Raw genomic sequence first — 13,805 nt, 5'->3', positions numbered from 1 at the left:
GACCACTATCTCTGCCTTTTCTTTTAAGATTGTGTATCATATCTGGTAGGTTTCCTATAGCACGATTCACCATTTCCTTTTCACTTCTGTGGAAAGTTCTGGTAAAATAAACAGATTCTAGCTCACTAGGAAATAACTTCTTAATTTCCTGAGTCCAAAATGCGTACGTTTGGGGGAGTCGTTACAGCCTTTGATGGGTCATCTTTAAGGATGTTAGTACATATTATTTCTGTCAAAATTCTCCGTGACTCTTCTTCCATTACAACACTTCTGTCTTTCTTGAGCAAAATTTTCCCCTTGAAACTGGCTTCCAGAAGTAAATGAAGTGTCTAAAACAGAACAAACATAATGCTTTGTAAAATATACTCTTCAATGCCTACGACGGTGGCACATCAGGTATATTTATTACAATCGAACATATACTTCATCACACCAAAGCCAAACCAAACTAGACAGTGTAACAGACCTTATGGCCCGCAACCGGCACCAACGCTGTATGTTAAAGATTGGAGGAACTACGTCCACCTGAGTGACGAATAGGTAGTCAGCCCATTGCGTCACCTGCCTCCAACAGGTATACGTAGGGATTTCTAGACCGAATGGCCATCACGTCTTTTATTTCATGACCCAAGTGTACTCATAACGCTTCGTAGACGCCGAAAATTTGGGGTTCTCCATCAGAATATTAAAACCGGGACCATACATACATGAGTCCAACGCTCTAACCCTAGACCAGAGATCGCTAACTGGGTGAGACATTTTTGCACTCTTCAGGGCTAGTGCGCAGCGAGGTGCATAACTATGCATTTACCTTGAATGAAATCATATGCTAGTAGTCACATTAGAAGCAGGAAAAAAAAAAGAGTGTTGGCCCTTTGACTTAATGATTATTTCCATTTTATCATTTGTAAATTATAGCACCGGTTCTCAACGTGGACGTTAATGTCCCTCAGGGGACCATAAACTATAGTTACAGTGCCATTTAAAATTGTGCTAGTAAATTGGATTTACTTTGTCTGAAAATGACAGTTCGGCGAGGCGTGAGATAATTCCTGTGGGGCATAAAGAGCTCAACTCCCTGGTCTGCTAAGAGTCGCATACCAACTAGAATTTGTGAAGTTCGCGCTCATGTCCACGGCGACAAAGCCGCACACAAAAATATTGCAAACCGGCTACAAACATCACAAAACGCAGTGCGCTGCTGAATATTCGTACAATGAAAAGCTCAACATACATCGTGTTGCCAAAGATACGAAGCTTAATTCAGATCAGAGGGTCCTGGTACCTGTTTATCGGCATGACATTCCAAGTTTCTAAGGAATTGATCAGAATCGATGTAGGCGCTTCAAGACAAGGCATTAAGTCTAACTTCTTGTTTAATGCCTCTTCCTCAACGCATGTTAGCAGAAACTTGCATTCACGCCAACCCGTTCACAGGCATTGAGTGAAGACGTCTGATGCATCACTCTTTCGGGCTATTGACACGAGCCTTCTCACGCAAAAGCCACACTTCATTGAAGGATTGTGAAAAGCCAGTCAGAAGTGGTTACGATAGATATGTCTACCCTTCGTGTCAATCTCTAACAGTGGAAACTTGGGATTAGATTAAATTGTTCTCAGTTTAGTGTCCCACGGATTGTTTTGAGTTTAATGGAAACAACATGTATATACTGACTCCGAAAAATATAATGGTATTAAATGGGGACTTATTCTTAAGAGCGTTCACCTCTGGTACGTGGGGTAAATTGGTCGATCCCAGCCCGCACCAAGTAAGTTTTGTGGTACACAAGCACCGTGCGCATAGGGTTTTCTCGGAATTTTCCCGTTTCCTACCACTTTCTTCATTCCACTATTTCATTCATTTCCCATCATCAGTGCCTACATTAGCCTCAGTGCATAATCGTTAGACGTTAGATATTTTTCATTTTTAAAAAGGAAGCAGGTATTTTCTTCTAAATTCCCAGTTTTAAGATCTAAGAAACATATTGGCTATTGCTAGTAGCTAATTTTAATGGATGGTACACTCCGCAGAAAAAAAACCGCAACATGAGCATATAAGTTTGTGAAACTACGCCTAACAGCGCAGGGAATCAACATAACGTCTAAGTGGCACAAGTCTCGCCACGAGAAACCTCGACGTCCTTCCCTGCACATTTATTTTGGAGCAAAAGACTTTGTCGTTTCACAAAAAACTTACATGTTCATGTTGCAGGTTTTTTGCTGTGGACTGTACAAAAATGTTTACAAAACATAAGTACTGAATTGTAATACAAACAAGAATTATTTTTTTATATCTAATGTCTTACCGATTTTTCATCATCTTGTGGCAGTTCCCGATGAGTTGGAAACACCTCTCTTTCCACTGGTGTTGTAGTTCCACTTACATCTAACATTAATATATTGTCATCACATGGCAACAATATTTCGTGTTCTGGAGCAAGCTCTTCATTATGTGTCAAAAATTATGTAGTTGTTTGGGAGGCCTAAAACCAATATAATATTGTATGAAGAAATGATTCCTATTTCATTTTGTTTTGATTGTGACAGAGCTAAAGGGTGCTGTCAATAACAAAAATAATTACAAAGATTTCTTTCCCAATTTTCTTTTCTTACTCTAAGATTCACAGTCGCAGATTGTTGTGAAAGAAGATATTTTGCTTAAAAATATATATGCAGTTATAGTGAGAAACAGTGTTGAAGGTGCTATGAAAAATTTATTTTATTATTATTATTATATGTTAATATACTAGTTCAAAACCACTTACATTGGTATGAAGTTTATACACTCAATCATCGCTCTGGCGAAGATCTGTAGTTTGGGAAGAGGATTTACCTTGGAATGAAGGGAAAATTTCGAACTGACTTTGCAAATATGGAGTGGGAACTGAAAATTGAGAGAGAGAGAGAGAGAGAGAAAAGAGGACGCTTGAATATAAGGGGGCTAATTAAGTAATTTACCCCAACTTTTTCCTATTTTAGTATAACAAATAGCAAACTCGAAACACCTGACGAAAATCCTGTGCCGAAGTTAAAAGTAGCACGAAATGAAACAATGAACATAGAAGAAAGTGAGATCTTCAACTGAAAATGATCAAGTTTATTCACTTGTTATAAGTTTTTCGTCCCCCTCCCCCCGAAATAAATGCTTACAACAGTTTGAAATATGCAGTCTGATTTATTCATAACAGGCTAAGGAAGAAAAATATTGTGAATATTGGCTGAAGTTACAGATAATTTCTGCCTACTACAGAAATGGGAATACGTGGTTACACACATGACGATGATTACAAGTACGGTACACGAAATTCATAAACTTATGTGGAATTACGATAATATTCTTCCAAAATAAAGACTAAGACTTGCTTAAGAGGAAGTTCAATATGTTTCTTTTCAATTACTTGTTTCATATCTCCTGAAAAGTGTAACAAGTTTAATAAACATGGGAACCGTCGTCAAAATTCTATAGAATATACTCCTTAAAATTGTTTTAACTTCGAAACGCAAGTCATTATTCCTGACAACTGGTGTCAATAATCAATCTACTATTGAACCTCGGCATTGGGGTCCTTTGGGGTTACACAAGCAAAATGAAAGGTTGGGTTGATCAAGGTATAGGTGCCAACAAGCTTATTAAACATAAAAATGAATTGATTGGTAAAAACATGCGTGAGAAAGTATGCGCACTGAATGCGGAAATCAGAAAAAGTCTATACTGCGATTTGTTTGTTATTAAAAACAAATTATGCAGTTTGAAGTTTAACTAAACTCAAGGAAGAGGTAGGTAGAAATTTACTCTACGAAGATCATGTTCCCCGAGAAAAAGTAACTCAAATATTTTAATATAGTTGCGAAATCCGAACTTTAGTTTTTTTTTCAACATTGGCAAGTACACAAGGGGAAGTTTTATGTAATTATTTCTGCATCACATAATTCTCCTGCGATGCTAATTAGAATGCTCAACGACTACAATGACTTCACTATCTTCTAACTAAATACATGATTAAAAACTACCATAATTTCTTATAATTTGCACACCTAATTTTATCAATTTTGATATTCTATAATTTAAAACATACAAGAAAATATGATTTCAGCTTGTCGTAATGATTCACTATGTAAATTGTACTAGTATTGTACCATTACCTCATTTATAACTACGTTATGTAATAAAATAAAGAAATACGAAAATAATAATAGCTTACTAGCGGAGAAAGTGGACGATCACAATCAAGAAATGAATGCATGTCGCGTTTCCAATTTTCCCAATTTCGTGGGAAGAGTGCTCGATGACCAATTTTCGGAATTAGTTCCTTGATTTCTTTATCAGTCAAAATAGCCATCGTATCTACAGTTATGGCATTCTCTGTAAGAAAAAGTGAGTTTGTACATGTCGCTTCCTTTTAGGTGAAAGTTAAGAAAATGATACTTTATTTTTAAGGCTTTGTGAAAATGAGATACAAAATTGTACAAGAAAACCTGTAAGAATGATCAAAACTATAGTCACTTATGATGAATTCAATTAACACTCGAAACAGTTAACTTTTATTTAATCTATATTACAACAGAATGGTTGCTATCCCAAAGTGAAATCAGAAAAGAAAATAAATCCTGCCGTATATCCTATGGTGGGAATCGCAGTTTCTTGGGAAATCTTTGGGACATTATTTTGAAGCTACAAGTTCAACACTAAATCCACATATCTAAAACAGAAACCAATTAATTAAAAAAAATCGAATGAACAAACAACTGAGAAACGCTTTAATAATGATTTTAAAACATCCAGATCGCAAAACTATAACTCGGCAGCAGAGAGTCTAACATTTTAAGAAAAAGTCATACATAAACCGAGTTACGTTATTGTTGTATGAGAACATCTTTAATATACAACAAATCATTTTATTATTACATATGTTTGAGTATAAAAAAGTTTTATTATTTTTATGTTTCACTCCTTTTTCGAATTAAAAGTCTTAAGTTTCAATTAAATAGCTAATAATTTTATTGAAGTCGAATACATTGAAGCCTATTTCAGAAAATAGTTTTCTTAGTACTTTAAATCACTCATTAATCGTTATGAAAGTGAACTCTTCACATTAAAGTCATAAATTTGGAACTAAAGACGAGATTATATATCTTCATTATCACTGATACTGTAAAACTTTTAACTTCATCAAAGTTAAGAATCTGCTTGCCTTCATTTATCTTATTACAGTAAGCAGCAATTAAAATGTTGTACTTTCCCCAGAAATAACATTTAATATTGTATGACAAATCACTGACCCTGTCACTATTCTTAAACAAGTGACAATGTTACTGGAGGTATCAGCTAATGTGCGACTATCTGCAGAAAATCACAATTGAAGAACAGATGTCACTGCTGAAACAGCTACAAAAAGAATTTTGCTTGACTACGCTCCTGTTTTGAGTTTCCTTATTCCACGATTAAATGATGGATCAGATGTATGGAGAATAAATTCTTTTTTGTTACTGAATTACTAACTGATAGAAATGTCGTTAATAAAGATCAAAAATTAAGAAGTTGAATGCTTAAAATTTCCAAGTTGATGATGATTCTTTTCTCCTCAAAAAGGTTTTCAGGGCAGTCGCCAGTGGCTTTCTACAGATGTTAATGTTGATTTGTTTTCATCATACTTTCGATGTATAATGGTCCTAGTTTTCGTACCTACACGTTGTGAAATAGTATCAAGAGAATAGCTTAACACTCGGAGAGACTACTGCAGAAACTATTGCAGGGTTCCCACTCATTTTCCAAGATGAAATTCCCTGACTTCTCCAGGTTTTCCAGGTCACTTCTCAGAAATTTCCAGGTACACCATTCTGTAGCACATATTTGTACCGGTGCATAGAAAAATAGAATTTACACATGAAGGAAAAGAAACAAAACTTCTTTTTAATTAAGAAATGTACTTCTTTAAACCTGTAATACTGAGCCATAATACTGCATATTTTCACCAGTACTGGTGTATCTGTTAATACCGTCAACCGGGGCTACTTTGAACAAATTTTTAGTATTTTTGTACTCATTTAAAAACTAAAAGGAATATTTAATATTTTTCACTCTACAAATATGTACATGGTTTATAGCTATCAAAAAATAAGGTTTACAAAAAATCAGGTGTAACCAGTTTTTTTAAGTGTTCAAAGTAACCTCGGGTTTGGGGTTACTATGAACAACAATTTCAACTGCTTATAGCTTGTTTGCCATGGAGTTCAGGGGCTTCATTGTGACAGAAAAATAGCTAGGGTTTCACTGAACACGTAGGTATAATTTAACCAGAGATATGTTAATAATTACTATTTTTAAAAAACGAAAATTTGAGACAATTCACCTAGAAAACTTGAATTTGCTCTTCCATGCATAAATCCTTCCAAACATCCATAAGAATAATAAAACTGCTCGTTTATGGCTGTTGACATACCCACCAAGTATGGAATGTCCAAAATTTCCTAAAATGCATTGAAAAATCGCACGTAAAAAAATGTTGAAAATCGTGAAAAAAAGGCAATTTGCTGCCCGTTCTCGTGTCCTTAAATGAACGTGAAACTATGAAACTAAATTTATACTTACAAATATGTACATTTTTGTGATTCACTTGCATGTAGCTCTACTCTGTGATATCGTACTGTCCAATCAGGTCTTTATCAAAGGAAAAGATGCCTGATCTTCACGAACTTAGCATGTTTGGCTCAGGAAGTGTCAACACTATGTCGGCGTATGTCACATTATCAAAGCCATCTCGAACTGGCCAATAAAATTCACTATGATCCTTCTATCGGAGGAACTTAACCTCTGCTCATTTTTCATAACATTGAAACACTTCCCAACAGAGATATGTTCAAATTAGCCCCAATTTTTTTACAAAAAAGTGCAAAAAAATGTTATTCATAGTCATATTTTATTTCTTTAATTTTTTTATGTATATGGGAAACTTACAACATAGTCTTATTAAAAAATACTAGAGCTCCACAAATATATAACCCAGGTCTCCACAGTAAAGAGTTTGGGTGGACATAAATTTTTACTCTAAGACATGGTTCCATTAAATACTTTTTTTGTATTTTTTCTTTCAATTATATTGCTCCATTTTACTTATATAAGTAAAGTACAAGAACTATGTAATATGAACCTGTATAATTGAAGCGAATTGTTGCAACTTTTGTATGATTTATGGACATTACAAACATTTTCCGACTTTTTGTTCATAGTAACCCCGGTTGACGGTAATCCTTTCGTTCTAAGGTCGTTCCTTTGGTCCTATCATTATAATACTTCGGATTATGTATAGTCTGAACAAGAAACAAAAAAGACACCCATAGTATTTTAAACGATGCCTACAAGAAGAAGAGAGCCTAAGAAAAAAACAATTGTATGCAATTGAATTAAAAGTACGATTAAAATTAATATAAATGTCAATGACTCAAGACAGATAAAGCTCTACTCTCTGGTTCGGTCATTTACAGCAGCAGGACATAATAATTAATAATTCGTGCAATTAAGTCCCCTTTATTTTTACTGTGCTTATATAACATTTTAACAAACTCTGCTTTAAAAACACCAAAATCAAATATCGCAATATAAAACTAAAGAAATGGGACGATTCATGTTTTTATTTATTTATTTATTTATTGCGGGTTCTAATTTTTGAAAGTGAATTGTCAATTCTTGATGTGATTTTGATTACCAAAGAGTAAGAGGATCAACTAATACCAAGCCCAAATCTAAAAGATACAGTAAGTGGATTTCAATCACCATGAAATAGATTATCCACATGCATAGATTACTATCATAAAAGAAACAACAAAAATATATCATAATTCCATGAGAAAATAAAGATCATAGTTGCACGAAAATAAAGATTCATTAAAAAAATGCAATGTATTATTTTCTCTCACTGCTTTGAACATAGTTGGCACATTATCTTCCAAGTGATTTCAAAAACGATCTAACATTATTTTTCCATCCCAGGAAAGCAAGTACATTCACATAGTAATAATGCACACTTTATTATCTATTTTCAAGAATCATGCATCACTATAGAGATTTTTTTTCCACTTTCGTACCAAGGAAAATAGTTTAAAAAAATCATGTAAAAGTGCAGAAGACTGACTTTTCAACTGCATTAACCCAGGAAATGCCCTGTTACATATATGCTTTTTAAAGTGGAAATATTAAACCACTGGCTCCAGTAGCAAGAGTTGCCACCTCTTTCAAGCATTTGTCATTATATAAGAAATTCATGCTGTAGCTAAATGAAATTTAAACAATAAGTTATAAATTCCCTGATTTTTCCAGGTTTTCAGACATTTTAGTGAAATTCTCTGACTTTCCAGGACTTTTTAGTGCTAAGCATGTTTCCTTGACTATTCCAAGTTTTCCAGGTGAGTGGGAACTCTGTATTGTGGCCCGTTACATAAAAGAGGATACAAGGGTGAATGTTTAGCCCTTCCTAAACATTCACCCACGAACCACTACAAGAATGACTGCAAGCAAAGTGACACTCGTAGTGCTAAGGGGGATCCGTCAAGTGCCAAGAAAATTCCCGGGCTCAACGTGATATGGGTCAAGAATTTCACATCGCACCCTCAACAGTGAACAAAATAATTTGCAAGTGCCTCAGGTTGAAGTGTGCAGAAGGCCCGTGTACATCATCTTTTTCCTCGTCACTTTGCCGAACATAAGACGAACTGCAGGAAAGTACCTGGCGAGTACCAAATGAAAGAAAGTTATCACAATGGATGAATCATACGTCCATCTCATTGCTGGTGGTCAGATTCAGAGGATCACATACTGTGACGTAAACGGCTATGAGCGCAGCAACTTTATTTGCCAGTGCAGGGAGTTTCCTTCATGGATTTATGGTTGATATGAGAGTATGTTAATGATACGCAGGTCAAAAAGAAGTGAAGGTAAACTCCAGATACTTCCAAGAATCCATTCTGACATTTACCTATCGGAGAGAAATCTCAATTGTATGGGATATACGCCAACCATGTGATGATCCAGATGGATATCCTTCGAATCATACCGCAAGAACATCACTACGTTTTATGAGAAAGTGGCAGAAGAATTAGGAATTCGTGTCATCCCGCTTAAGACATTCCTGTGAAAAGCCCAGATGTCAGTCCAATGGAGTTTTGCGTATTTGGTCTGTTGAAACGAAGTCTTCAACATCGACGCCAGCGCTCCTTGGATGTTCTATGAATGTTCTTGCAGGGAGGAAAAGGATAGAATGCTCATGCCTGTCCTGCGTCGGAGCTTGCTGTAATGGAAACTACGATGCCGAGTGATAGTCCACAATGCTGGGGTCAATAGAACATGGTCGGTGGTGGTGGCGTGTTCGTCCACCATAAAGTTCACTTGGAGGGGGTTGGGATCGCACCCGGGGCCCTAAGCATCAGAGGTGAAGTCTCTACCACCGCGGCGGACCGCACGGAAATAGAAAAAAAAGTTATATTATTTAGTCTCTCACCAAATAGTAGGCTGTCACCCCGGTTCACTTGCTAGTGATTACTGTTCGAAATACAGAATGGATGTATGGCATAAAACACAAAGCAACTTTTGCTAGGTGGCCACTAAAAAGTATGGATGCCATCTAACCCAGTCTGGGCAGAATCGCAGCAGGAGGGCCCCAAGCGGACGTGAGAGGATGCGTCTGACGTTGGGCATACGCATAAGAGAGGATAGTGGGAAAACACTTTACATGTCGTAAAATGTATGGCTTGTGAGTTGCACAGCTTATTGAGAGATAACAGCCTAAATATCATCCAAACAATACCAAAATGCACTACATAGGTCACATTCGATTGTGTTTGGTTAGATGTTCCTCTTCTTTTCTGTAGTTTCAATTCGTTTTTACACTTACGACAAACTGTTCGCCTGTGTAGTAGACCATGCCTTTCAGACAATTTCAACAAATGACACTCGTTTATTTTTGTAAAACTCGATAAAACTCAAACACTATGCCACAATCTTGTCATTTACGCACCATTTCCACACTGTCAACTATAAATCATGTCAAGTGTAAATCTCCGGCAAATAGTCCCTTCCACCTCCATATATAGTGCTGCTTACATAAAAAAAATTCTTCAACTATTTCAATCACCTGACATAAACTCACTTTTCCTCACAAACCAAAATAAATTCAATTCATCTGGTAAAGAGCGCAGTTTTACTACACGGATCCATAGTATAAGTAGTAGTAGAAATAGGAATAGGGGTAGCAGCAATACGAGTAGAAATGGGTTAAAAGCCCCGCAGAAGTTCGTAGGGTTCTGTTCTTGACATTAAATAGCAAATTTCCCCACATTTTCCCATGCATTTTACAAACTATGAATCCGTATAGTAAAACTGCACCTTGTAAATTTTAAAAATTGGTCTGGCGATACATCAGTCAGCTTCTGCACAGTATACAGAACCTATATATTATGTTTACAAGTGGACAATTGTATAACCAGGACAAGTGTTATTGAAACTCGCATTTATCAAAACGCACTTCTTTCCACTACTTTCACTTGTGCGCATAGTCACCATCGCTTTTTTAGACGAAACCCACGTAAGTCCACCAGCTTCGCCCTACGATTATGCGTTTAAATAGCACTCGTGCTGTTCAGTGGCTTCACAGCACAGGTTGATTTGTGTTTTGCACCTTAGTTTTGGGTTAAGTGCAGTATCGCCGCCCAATTTTAGGAATTTTACCGCGTCAATTGGAGAATTCATTAAAGTGTGTAAGAATGAGTACAAGGCAGATAAGGGAATAATAAAAATTAAGAAAGTGGTTATATTTGTTGATTGTTTTTCATGTTGTTAGCGGCACTGTATGTGGAGGCGGATGGACTATTTCGCGGAGAGGTACACTTGTTTCACTATACAGATCCATAAATGTAAAATGTACAGAAAAAAATCTGGCAAGTCTTTATTTTACCCATTTCATATCGAGAAAAGAACCCAACCAATCCCTGCCGGGGAGGCACGTACGCAGGAATTTATTTTGGGAGGGGTCCAAAGCTTTTCGGGGGGAGGAAACAATTTCAAGCTAAATCATATTAAAAATTGTAAAACTGCCCCTAAAATTAAACTAAATTTACAAAAAAGTCCGGATTTGGGGGGGGTCCGGCCTCCTGAGTACGTCACTGCTGCCGGGCTTCTAACCCGTTCCTACTACTACTATTACTACTCTCACTCCTGTTTCTACTACTACTGGTACTTATACTATGGATCCGTATTTAAGTAATACTGCACGCCCAATGTAGCGTAATCTAAGGTAACTTACTGTAATCCAACAATATATAACTAAAAGCAATAAATTTTGGTGTTTTCCTTCAGTTTTCAAAGTGGTTCGGCGATACGGCACGAATGCCCTAGTTCTCATAACCCAGAAACCATATTTATACGTAAATTATGAAAGAATTATAATTTTCAACAATTATTTCTAGGAGTCTCCTTGAACTTTACTTATGCCAAGGCAGATACTTTCATGTCGCCCAGTGTAAATCTTGTAAGGAACAATGCTAAGGAATTTGGTGAAAGAACTATAAGTTTTCAGCAATGATTTTCTAGTAGAGCGCCACAAGTAAACCTGTACACAAGAGCGTTTAATCACTACTTCGTTTCTTGCTTTTATTTTATTTTTTATTTTATTTATTTATTTATATTTTTTTTGAAATATTTGGTGGTTCTCGGTCACATGTCAAACAAGACCTATTTATATAACCTAGTGGATATAGTCCAAGGCAGGTTACTAAAGAAATACTAAATACTAAAGAAACACAATAAAGATTTTGGCACTAAGCATTATGTAAAATTGTCCAAGTTTCTCTAAGAAAATTATCTACGGTTTTTGTTGTTTAGGCCTAAGTTACTTACAAAGGCCGAACTTTAGTTTATACTCCAATTAAATATTCATATGTACTGACCGGATTGAGTATACCCCGCTCCCCCCAGTGATTTTTAACGAATCATAATGAATCATAACGATTCATACGAGTTCATAATGAATCGGAATCGCATGTTATAAAGATTTAAGATGTAAATCTTGCAGTAAGGAAGCTTTAGTATAAGTAGTAGTAGCGGTAGTAGTAGTAGCGGTAATAGTAGTAGTAGTAGCAGTAGTAGTAGTTAGTTAGTAGCAATAGTAGTAGTAGTAGTAGTGGTAGTTAGTAGCAATAGTAGTAGTAGTAGGAACGGGTTAGAAGCCCCGCAGGGGTTGGTTGGGTTCTGTTCTTGATATAGTATTAGTATTAGTAGTATCAGTAGTAGTAGTAGTAGTAGTAGTAGTAGTAGTAGTAGTAGTAGTAGTAATAGTAGTAGTAGTAGTAGTAGTAGTAGCAGTAGCAGTAGTAGTGACTCTTCCAGTTCCGGTGACAAAGAACTGGGGGAGCGGGCTATACACAAGCCTACTGACCTTCAAAGCGTAATATGTATTCCTTCAGGCCCCACGATGACAGCAGGTTTCTCATTTCCTCTCCATTCTCGCTTTGTGGTTTTGACGTCCCCGTCAAGTCATCACATATTTCCGCCATTTTCGTGACTTACGTTTCTTGTTCTTCCGTAAGGGTTTTAGTGAAAGTACGAATAACAGTAAGTCTGAACATTTCACTGGTTTACACTGAAAATTGTATTACATTGAAAATGCATCACACTACATTAAAACATGGCCACCAACTCACAGATCACATAAAGCCTAGCTTACGTATATTCGTTAAAGTAACATCAATGCAGTGTTACCAGTACACAAGTTCTACAGGGTTAAATTTACTTTGTCGGAAAATCGGTTGATAACAACAGAGTATTTTAAATTAAATTAACCTTCTTAAATTGGTTACCTTTTTCTAACCTACTTTATAGGTTAATAACAAGCAAACACTGTGTTGTTTCTACGCATTTTCCAGCAACCTTATTCGATTGATTACTGGTGACCTCGTAAAAGTAACCCTTTTTGTCTCAGAAGGGCTACTGCAAATTATTAAGTGGTTCTAGCAGCCAAATTGTCCTTTAACCTCCAGTTTGTTACTGATTATTTTTCTCAGTGTGGGAACAGAGAAACCTTCGGCTCATAATACAGTTGGATAGTTGTGCTCAGCCGTCTGGTAATTACTTTTGAGCAAAGACCGATTATACCCACAGTGTCATCTTTCACCTTTCCATTTGAACGCCCTTCGTATATCAGACTTAAATATAATAAAACCAATACATTCTTTGTGTCGGGTCTAGTTACAGAGAACGATGAGAAGCAAAACGTGACAGCCATAATGGTTCTCTGTTGATAACAACTGCTACTTAACTGTTATATAATGATCCAACTTTTTTTGAAATCTACAATTGTTTAGTTCGATAAATTTGTGTTCTTCTATCGCAAGCATGCATACTATTAAGTAACCTACAGTGCTAATAATATTAACAAGCAAGCAGGTGGTAGCAACGATCCTGGACACGCCTGGAGGGGGGTGAACCTTGAAACTGTTTTGCACACGGCTTGGGTGTTATTCCAGTGATGAGACAACTTATTTAGGAAGCAGGGGCGTCATTTCAGATTTTGCTTGGGGGGGGGGCAAGACCCCTTGATATAAGTAAAATTTAGCGTTTTTCACTGATTTACTACTATTCTATTGATAAAATCTATATACATCTCAAACTCAAGGGGGGAAAATGCCCTTCCCTGCCCCCCCCTAAATGACGCCCCTGTTAGGAAAAGGCCAAAAGAAAAAAAAGTAAAACACTTTGACTGGCCAATATTCAAAAAAAAAAGAACAATTATGTAGCCTATGCACGTTCTTTAAAAAAACTT

At 36.3% G+C, this 13,805-nt stretch overlaps 1 long non-coding RNA gene across 1 annotated transcript; it reads right to left on the bottom strand.

The window, feature by feature from the left end:
• Positions 1–247: 247 nt before the first annotated feature.
• On the bottom strand, positions 248–12,719 carry LOC145681648 (uncharacterized). Its single transcript, XR_014130849.1, has 4 exons — positions 12,423–12,719; positions 4,203–4,363; positions 2,307–2,483; positions 248–329 (listed from the first exon to the last, which is right to left on the bottom strand). It is a non-coding gene; the product is annotated as an uncharacterized LOC145681648 (long non-coding RNA).
• Positions 12,720–13,805: the final 1,086 nt, after the last annotated feature.

Source organism: Thermobia domestica, chromosome 3, assembly GCF_964235325.1.
Source record: "Thermobia domestica chromosome 3, izTheDome1.hap1.1, whole genome shotgun sequence".
Taxonomy (NCBI): Eukaryota; Metazoa; Arthropoda; class Insecta; order Zygentoma; family Lepismatidae; genus Thermobia; species Thermobia domestica.
Note: the sequence above shows the minus strand (reverse complement) of the source record. Positions and strands in the feature narration are given on the sequence as shown.